This window comes from Gopherus evgoodei, chromosome 4 (assembly GCF_007399415.2).
Source record: "Gopherus evgoodei ecotype Sinaloan lineage chromosome 4, rGopEvg1_v1.p, whole genome shotgun sequence".
Lineage (NCBI taxonomy): Eukaryota > Metazoa > Chordata > Testudines > Testudinidae > Gopherus > Gopherus evgoodei.
Window position 1 is genome coordinate 181,519 of NC_044325.1, and position 8,447 is coordinate 189,965.

General features: G+C 42.9%; 1 long non-coding RNA gene across 1 annotated transcript; it reads right to left on the reverse strand.

Moving 5' to 3' along the window:
- Positions 1–2,173: 2,173 nt before the first annotated feature.
- Positions 2,174–7,216, reverse strand: LOC115651656. Its single transcript, XR_004000399.1, has 2 exons — positions 7,076–7,216; positions 2,174–4,116 (listed from the first exon to the last, which is right to left on the reverse strand). It is a non-coding gene; the product is annotated as an uncharacterized LOC115651656 (long non-coding RNA).
- Positions 7,217–8,447: the final 1,231 nt, after the last annotated feature.

The window sequence follows — 8,447 nt, forward strand, 5'->3', positions numbered from 1 at the left end:
CATTCTCCCCAGCATGGCACAGCAGTACTGTGGAGTACTGTGAACTTGCTGTTCCTAAGGTGAGTGAACAGGATTTTCCCAAAGGATGTGAGATAAACTTATGCTAGAGTTAGTGGTTTGCATTAATCTCCAGGAATTTGTTGCTTCAACTGAAAGCCATCTAGGGAAGAGATGCAGCTATCACACCCATCTGTTTGCCCTGTGTAGCTGCTGTTTCTTTGTCTGTATCATATTTTAAAACCACTTTATTTGTAGAATTATTATCATTGTATTTACGCTGGTGCTTATCAGTGTAGTATCTGAGTAGGGATGTGATTGTTGTACCACCAGCAAATAATATCCAGCAGATAATCTCTAAAACTTTCCAGAAAAATGCCTAAAACTCTAAAACTTGTGAAGATGTCTTTAGCAAGTTTATTTCCTAAGAGTTGTGGAGGACAGGTGATAAATGTAATTTATTCTTGTCTTGTCACGGCTATTTATAATAGAAAAAGATATGCCAGTTTGAGAAGGGAAGGTCTTCCAGCTAATTAGCTCATTAGTTGCTCCATCAGCCTGCTCCATTTCTTGCAAATAGTGCAGCCCAGTATATCCAAATTAGTCTGGCATATGGAATTAAACTGTCTTTTACATTTGAGTTGGTGTGCATGAAAACTGAACTTATAATGTAAATTGGATGTAAAACAGCAGTGAATAATATCCAAAGTAAATTTACATTTTCTTAGTTAATTTGCACTTGATTTATTTAATTATTTTTCAGATGCATTGCCTCTCCCTATTTCTCTTCCTGTGGTCAAAAATAAATAGTTTTACTATCTGGAATATTGTATTGGCAAAATATAGTTCAAATGAGAATTTTCTCTAGTTATTTCTGGAGGAGGAGAACTTAGGTGAATTTGTGGTTGTATTTGTGAGTTTCTTAGAGTAGACGTTTTAGAAATAGATTTACATTGTTTATATTCAATAATAATTATGAATATTTGTTTATTGTAAATATTTTAGTTAATGGTGATATACATTATGTAAGAGAAATGGCAGCTTCTTGTTTAAGAATAGGGAGGGGGTCTGATGAGTGAGCCACTGCCGGGGCTAGAGAGTGATCAAACATGTGCTGCCGCTGCTGAGTACTGAGCAGATCTCTCTTTCTGGGAAGCTTCTAAAACAAAAGGTTTAAATTCCCAGAATAAACGGTGGGGGATGCTGGTGTTTGGGGGCTCCCTTATGAGGGGGACAGAGGCAGCATTTGCCAACCTGACATGATGGACAGAACTAGATCAAAGAGTTTTAGAACAACTGAGTCATGCTCTGTCTAATCCTTCAGTCATGACATACTCAGATTTCCAGAAACCATTCACCTTGCATAATGATGCCTCAAATGAGGGTCTTGGCCGTGGTCCTGTACCAGCATCAAGAAAACTCTGGGTGATTGTCACTGGATCCAGAATTCTAGCAGCTACAGACAACTACCACTTCCATTCTGGGACACTAGACACTAGCTTTGAAATGGACTATAACAAAAAGGTTCAGTGAATATCTCTTCTATGCACCTTCGTGCACAGTCTGTAGTGGTAACAATTCACTAATGTAGGTGGTGATATAGGCTAAATTAAATGCTGCTAGTCCATAGATGGCGTCAGGGACTCAAACCCAGATGGCAAAGTTCGTTGTCTGACCGCGAGAGAGACAGGCAACACCAGCAAGGTCCGATCAAAAGATCTTTATTGACAAGTGCACGCATCGATAGAGAGCAGCTCGTCTCCAGAGAGAACCGGCCTGCTCTTTACATCTTCGTATAAGCCTATATAGACAGTTCCGTCGCGTCATAAATTATTCACTGGAGCAACCCACCCCCTTCTTCTAACAACTAGAAACTAGACACCTTTAGTATACATGCATGCCTAAAGTTAGAAATGTAGGGGAGTTAAAAACAAACAAAGAACAAAACCAGGGAGTGAAAACAAGGAGGCTGGGAAGCTAGGGCTCTTATCAGTTCTTCGAACGAGCTGCTCCTAACACAGCACATCTGGTACTATGCCAGGAATGCAGCCTCTCCCTGATCTCACTTTTTCCCAGCACTTTGTGAGACATGCTGCTTTTTCAGCATTTTCCACTCAGGGATTACCCAAAAACCTCTGTTAGTCTGACTTTGGTCAGGTAGGCATACCTGGTTTTGTCTGCTATATCTTTATTCAGGCCTAACAATCCCCCTTTTGTCCCTAGAGGACCATAAGGGGATTCTTGGGACACATATTCATTTATATATATCGGGGGTTTACTACCTGCCGGGCCTTTTAACCCTGGGGGCTTCTTTACATAGTTGAGCTCCCACACAGTGTTGAGCATCCACACCTTATGATTACATAAAGCAACAAAAATCCACAAATAATAACAACAGCACTTTTAAGCAGATTATGTAGCCATCCACCTACATGAGGCAACCAGCTAAATAAATCACTCCACCAGGAGTTCCAGCTGGGTCGCTTTCCTCCATGATCCCTTGCAATTTTTTCAAAATGTTTTGCTCTCTCCCATGTAGTATTATAAACATCAGGAATATATACACAACATTCTTGTCCTATTAAGGCACATGTCCCTCCTTGTGAGGCTAACAAAATATCCAAAGCCATTCTATTTTGAAGAACCATTTGTCTAAGCTGTTTTTGCTCGGTGGCGAGATCAATGAAGGCTTCACCAGTGTTATTAGCCATTGTTTCTAACACTCCTTGGAATCTCATTATATCTTCCCCTATACGGTAAGTAGCATCTCCACATGCAAAGAAAAGTGCTGCACAAGTTTCTGTCCAATCTTTAAGTGCTTTCCAGGTAAGGAGTCGAGACGTGGCAACATCTTCCCTGGCATCTCGCACATTTCTTAAACGTCCAGAAGGAAGGTGATCTCGGTATAGGACAGGGGGTTCTAACCAGGCCAAATAGCATGACCCCTTCCAGGAGATAGGCAAGCTTAAATAAGCCTTTTCTCCACAAACCCAATAGACTCCAAACAAGGGTTAGATATAACAAATGCAGTATATTGAGATTTGTAATACCATCCAGTCCAGGCAGAGAGCCCATAAAAACTATTAGTAGCATTATCAATACAATGACACACAGAGTACTCAGCACCCGAAGAATTAAAAGAATGCCTTTTTATACAGTGTATGTGAATGATCTCCGAACGCTCCAGCACCACGGTGTAATTAGTGTGCGATAGGTCTGGTGCTACAACACAACGTATAATGGTAAACCTATGAGGTTTATCCAATACCCACCTATTAAACAAGCTGCAAAAATTAGCAGAGAAAACATACCAGGACCTTCCAGGCCGGGGTGACCCTTGTACAAGAGTACAATTAGGGCCACGGCTTTCACCAAAATGGGTTTTATTAAATAGGCTTTACAATTGCTAACTCCTACAGGCACCTTTCCTGAGCCCAGGAAGCACCACTCACCAAGTCGCTCCCACACCGTAAGGTATCTATTAATCGGGATTCCTGAATCTGCCTAGGTTAGGTTCTGCAAGCCTGAGGAGTCCTTCTGTGAAGAAGTCCATGTCATATTCATAGGGCTAAGAGGTATGGGGATCATGGGAAGACCATACCTAACATGAAATATTATTCAGTGCTGGCATACGGGCTTTCATTTCATGAGCAAAGCGAATCAAGACATTATATTTATATCCCCTAGTTAATTTAACCACCACAAAGAAAAACAACAAACGATACACAAATGAGTTCACCAATTCCCCAAACGACTATTCGCTGCCATTCCTTGGAGAATGGGCACCAGTACACTTCTTCTCGAGCTTTAGCCTCAGGTTGCCCAAGGGGATAGCAGTCCATGTGTCCTGGGCACGGCGGTCGTCTGCTTCTGGCTCACCCGGTTCACGGTGGGGTTGACGTGTGTGGCTCCCTCGAAGTCCGACGTTGTCTGCATCTGGGGAACCCTTCACCAGGTCAGGTTCCCGAGCGGTGCTCCTCTTGATCCTGGTATGATGAATCTAAGTGGGAAGTTCCCTGACCCAAACAGCAGTAGGGCTCACCAGGATAGTCTTGAATGGTCCTAGCCACTGGAGTTGAAGTGGAGTCTTTCAGTAAGCTTTGATTCACACTGGGTCACCTGGCAAAATAAAATGAACAGCTTCCCACAATGGTAAAGATTGAGACTGTGCTGAGTACTGTTGTAATGAAGTTAAATGCTGCTGTAAAGCTTTTACATAAGTTTTTGTTTCACAAGTCAGATCGATGTCACTAGGTATTGAAACCAGAGCAGAAAAAGAAGGTGGTACATGTCCAAAAAGTATTTTAAAGGGTGCTAGCTTAGTCCTAGTATTTGGGGTAGTCTTGACAATATACAGAGCCAAAGGAAAAACTTTTGTTCATTTCATCTTAAGTTTTTTACATAACTTGGTTAGGGTGGTCTTTAGAGTTCCATTCATAAGCTCCACCTGGCCTGAACTCTGAGGATGGCAGGGAGCATGAAAAACCCATTTTGTCCCAACTGCTTCAGTAAGTTTCTTGCAAATTTTTGCTGTAAAATGCATTCCCGGTCAGAATTAATTTTTCAGGAGGGCCAAATCTTGGCATGATCTCATTAAGAAGCACCTTGCAAACTGCTTTGGAGTGGCTTTCTTCTGAGGGGGGTAATTCAGTAAAATCAATTTGAATGTGCTGCATGGGCCTATGAGCCCATCTGCAACCCCTACGTGGTGCTTGTTTGTTCACACCCTTTGGATTACGTTGCTGACACAAAGCACATTTCTCTACTGTTCTCCTAGCTTCCTCATAAAGTCCTGGAGAAACAAACTGTCTTAGGATAATTTGGCCCATTTTGTTTGCCCCCAAGTGCAATTCATTATTATGAATTTGTTGCACCACCTCACTCTGATAACTTTTAGGCAACACATAGCAACCACCACATTCCCAAAGTCCTGTTGAGGTGGGCTTAGCTCCCCACTTCTCCCAGATTGTTTTTTCACCATCTGGGGCTTGCTGTTGCCAAGTCAAAAGAGGGGAACCCGCAGTCAATTGTGTATTTTGTAGTGCAGCTGCCTTAGCAGCTTCATCTGCAAATCAATTTCCTACTGACACTGGATCAGGCTGTTTGGTATGAGCCCTGCAGTGAATAACTGCAATTTCTTTAGGGGCTTGGATAGCTTGCAATAACTCAGCTATGTCTTTTCCATGAGCAATCTGAGATCCTGAGGAAGTAATGAATCCTCTCTCCTTCTAAATGGCTCCAGTAGCATGTCACACCCCCAAAAAACATATTTAGAGTCAGTATAAACAGTAGAAATGTTAACCCTTTTCCCTTTAGCATGAAGGCAGGCTGCGGTTAGGGCTTTTAACTCTGCAGCTTGGGCACTCACCCTGGGAGAAAGAGCTTCCCCTATTAATACAGTCTGCTTATCAGTAAGTGCATATCCAGAGTGTCTGATTCCTTCACGAACAAATGCAGATCCATTCACAAACAACTTTTTTTTCCAATGTCCTTCTGCACCACAATAATGACAACCACTACTTCTAACTCCTTCTCCACATTCTCTGCCTCTCGCTGCTTTTTCTCTTTTTCCATTCATTCCATCCACCTCTGTTCCATCCGTGACCTTTTCCCCTTCCCCCGATCATTACTGCTGCCAACAGTGATACTTGCTCCTTTATATCTTTCTGCCTTTCCTTCCTCTTCTCTTTTTCTTTCTTTTCCTCTCTCCCATTAAACATTCTAGTAGCAATGCTAACTACTTTAGACAAACTTTTCCCTTGTGTACCATCTGGATGCTCTCTAAATCTCTTTGCAATATCCTTTGCACATTGTGACATGAAAACCATTTTAACCATCTCCTTTCCATGATCAGTTTCAGGATTCAAATTACCATGCTTTCTAACTTCACAAATCAGTTGAGCACAAAAGTCAGGGAGGTGCTTGTCTGGATGCTGAACACAAGCAGTCACCTTGCTCCAATTTGGAGTAGCCTCCCCTACATCTCTAATACCATTCAAAACCGCTTTCAAAAATCCATCCAACTTTGTCTTTTGAGCTGGATTATTGGGATTCCAGTTAGGGTCAGTAATTAGCCAAGGTGCATTCAAATGACCTGCAGATTTTTCTTTTACTTTTTATCTTTCATCCTCTGTCATGAGAGTATCTAATAACTGATTTACATTTGCCCAAGTGGGCACATGAGTGAAAAAGATTGTGTAGAACATTCTTTCCACTGCCTCAGGATTGTCCCATAAGTGAGGCATAGTGCACTGCCAGTTAAACAAATCTGAAGTTGCAAACAGGATATGGGTAAAAACCATCTCATGTCCCCCAGCAACCAGTGGAACTGGATAAGTTCTCAACGAGGCTTGTCATATTAGGGGTGTCTCAGAAACATTCTCCCTCATGGAGTTAAGTAACCTAATAGGGGTCCACGAGGGCGAGGACGAGGGCTGCTGTAATATTGGGAGTGTTTGAAAAGCAGTCCCTGGCCAAGTTTGCAAAAGGCTGGCTGGAGGCTGCACAGAGGGGGTGAGGCTGCCTGATTCCTCTGAAGATGAGGGAACATCACTCTGAGCTCCCCCTTGATTCTCCTCTGTCCCTGAACTGTCCCTATCTTGCTCTTGAATCCTTGCACTCCACCAGACAGGGGGAAGAACAGGAACAAAATTGTCCTCCTCCCGGTGCGGCTCTGGGGCATATGGTGGGGGATTTTTTTTTACAAGAGTTCTCCATACAAACAGCTTCAGAAGCTACCCGTCCCCTCATGGGTTTATAATTATTCCATACAAACAAATAATCCATTTGTCCCGGCTTAAGATCAACCAAAATATCCCTTAAGGAGTTCATCCTATTTGTGGAAAAGGTTCCACCCTCCGGCCAGTCTCTAGTCGGGGACAAATGAAAGGTAAATGACAGCCATTGGATCCAACACAAATTTTTCATTTTAGAATTAACCAAACTGGTTGTCCCATCAACTCTATTCTAATCTCTAAGTATCAGAGACAACGGGGCGTCCCCCAGGCACTTACTGCCAACTTGTCTCATTTGGTAAAAGGATTCAAACCCCACCTCCCCGCGTCGAGCGCTTGCTTACCTCTCCAGGGACTTGAACACTTGAACTGGGACTCAAACCCAGACTGGAACTCAAACCCAGACAAGCTGGATCCTGCGCAAACTCTGGACTGGGACTCAAACCCAGACCTAAGTTGTCAGAGACTCGAACCCAGACAACCTGGACCCTACTCAATGGGTAGGTGGACGTTGCTGGATTTCTACGAGTTTCAGCTGGTTCACAGAACACGCCTTATCGCCAACGCAGGGATCAGATCACCAGGCAAGGCTCCCCTAAACTGGAGGATGCGTGCTGCATTGCTTCAGGGTCTGATCCCACGCCGAAGAGTCAAACAAGTCCCGGCGGAGTCGCCAAAGATGTTGGGGACTCGAACCCAGACAGCAAAGTTCGTTGTCTGACCTCAAGAGAGACAGGCAACACCAGCAAGGTCCGATCAAAAGATCTTTATTGACAAGTGCACGCATCGATAGAGAGCAGCTCGTCTCCAGAGAGAACCGGCCTGCTCTTTACATCTTCGTATAAGCCTATATAGACAGTTCCGTCACGTCATAAATTATTCACTTGAGCAACCCACCCCCTTCTTCTAACAACTAGAAACTAGACACCTTTAGTATACATGCATGCCTAAAGTTAGAAATGTAAGGGAGTTAAAAACAAACAAAGAACAAAACCAGGGAGTGAAAACAAGGAGGCTGAGAAGCTAGGGCTCTTATCAGTTCTTCGAACGAGCTGCTCCTAACACAGCACATCTGATACTATGCCAGGAATCTCACTTTTTCCCAGCGCTTTGTGAGACATGCTGCTTTTTCAGCATTTTCCACTCAGGGATTACCCAAAAACTTCTGTTAGCCTGACTTTGGTCAGGTAGGCATACCTGGTTTTGTCTGCTATATCTTTATTCAGGCCTAACAATGGGTTTCAGATTTCAAATTCACCATAAAATACCATCCTGGAAAAATGAACATTGATGCCAAGTATTTGTACAAGGAATCTTTACATATCATGTGGGAAAAGGCATACAAGAATATGATCCTGAGAGCATTTGTTCAAGCTTGGAAAACCCAAAATGAGGGTCATGTGAAGTAGATTTCAGAAATTACAGCAAATCTATACTTTACAAGAAATGTAATACAACATATCGAACCCATAGTGGAAGAAATATGTCCTGATGAGCTGAAATCAGCTCAAGCAAGTAAGTCTACAATTCAAAGAATTAGAGAGCTAAAGAAAAACAACTACAAATTGGTCTGAAGGAAAGAAAATGAGATTCTGTGAAGTTCAGCATTTTCTATATGAGTGGACCAGGCGTCATATTGACTCCAATGGTATTTTGAGATGCAGGACAACCTGAAGGACCCAACCTGCGCTGCCAAGACACTGTAGTGAGCTAGTC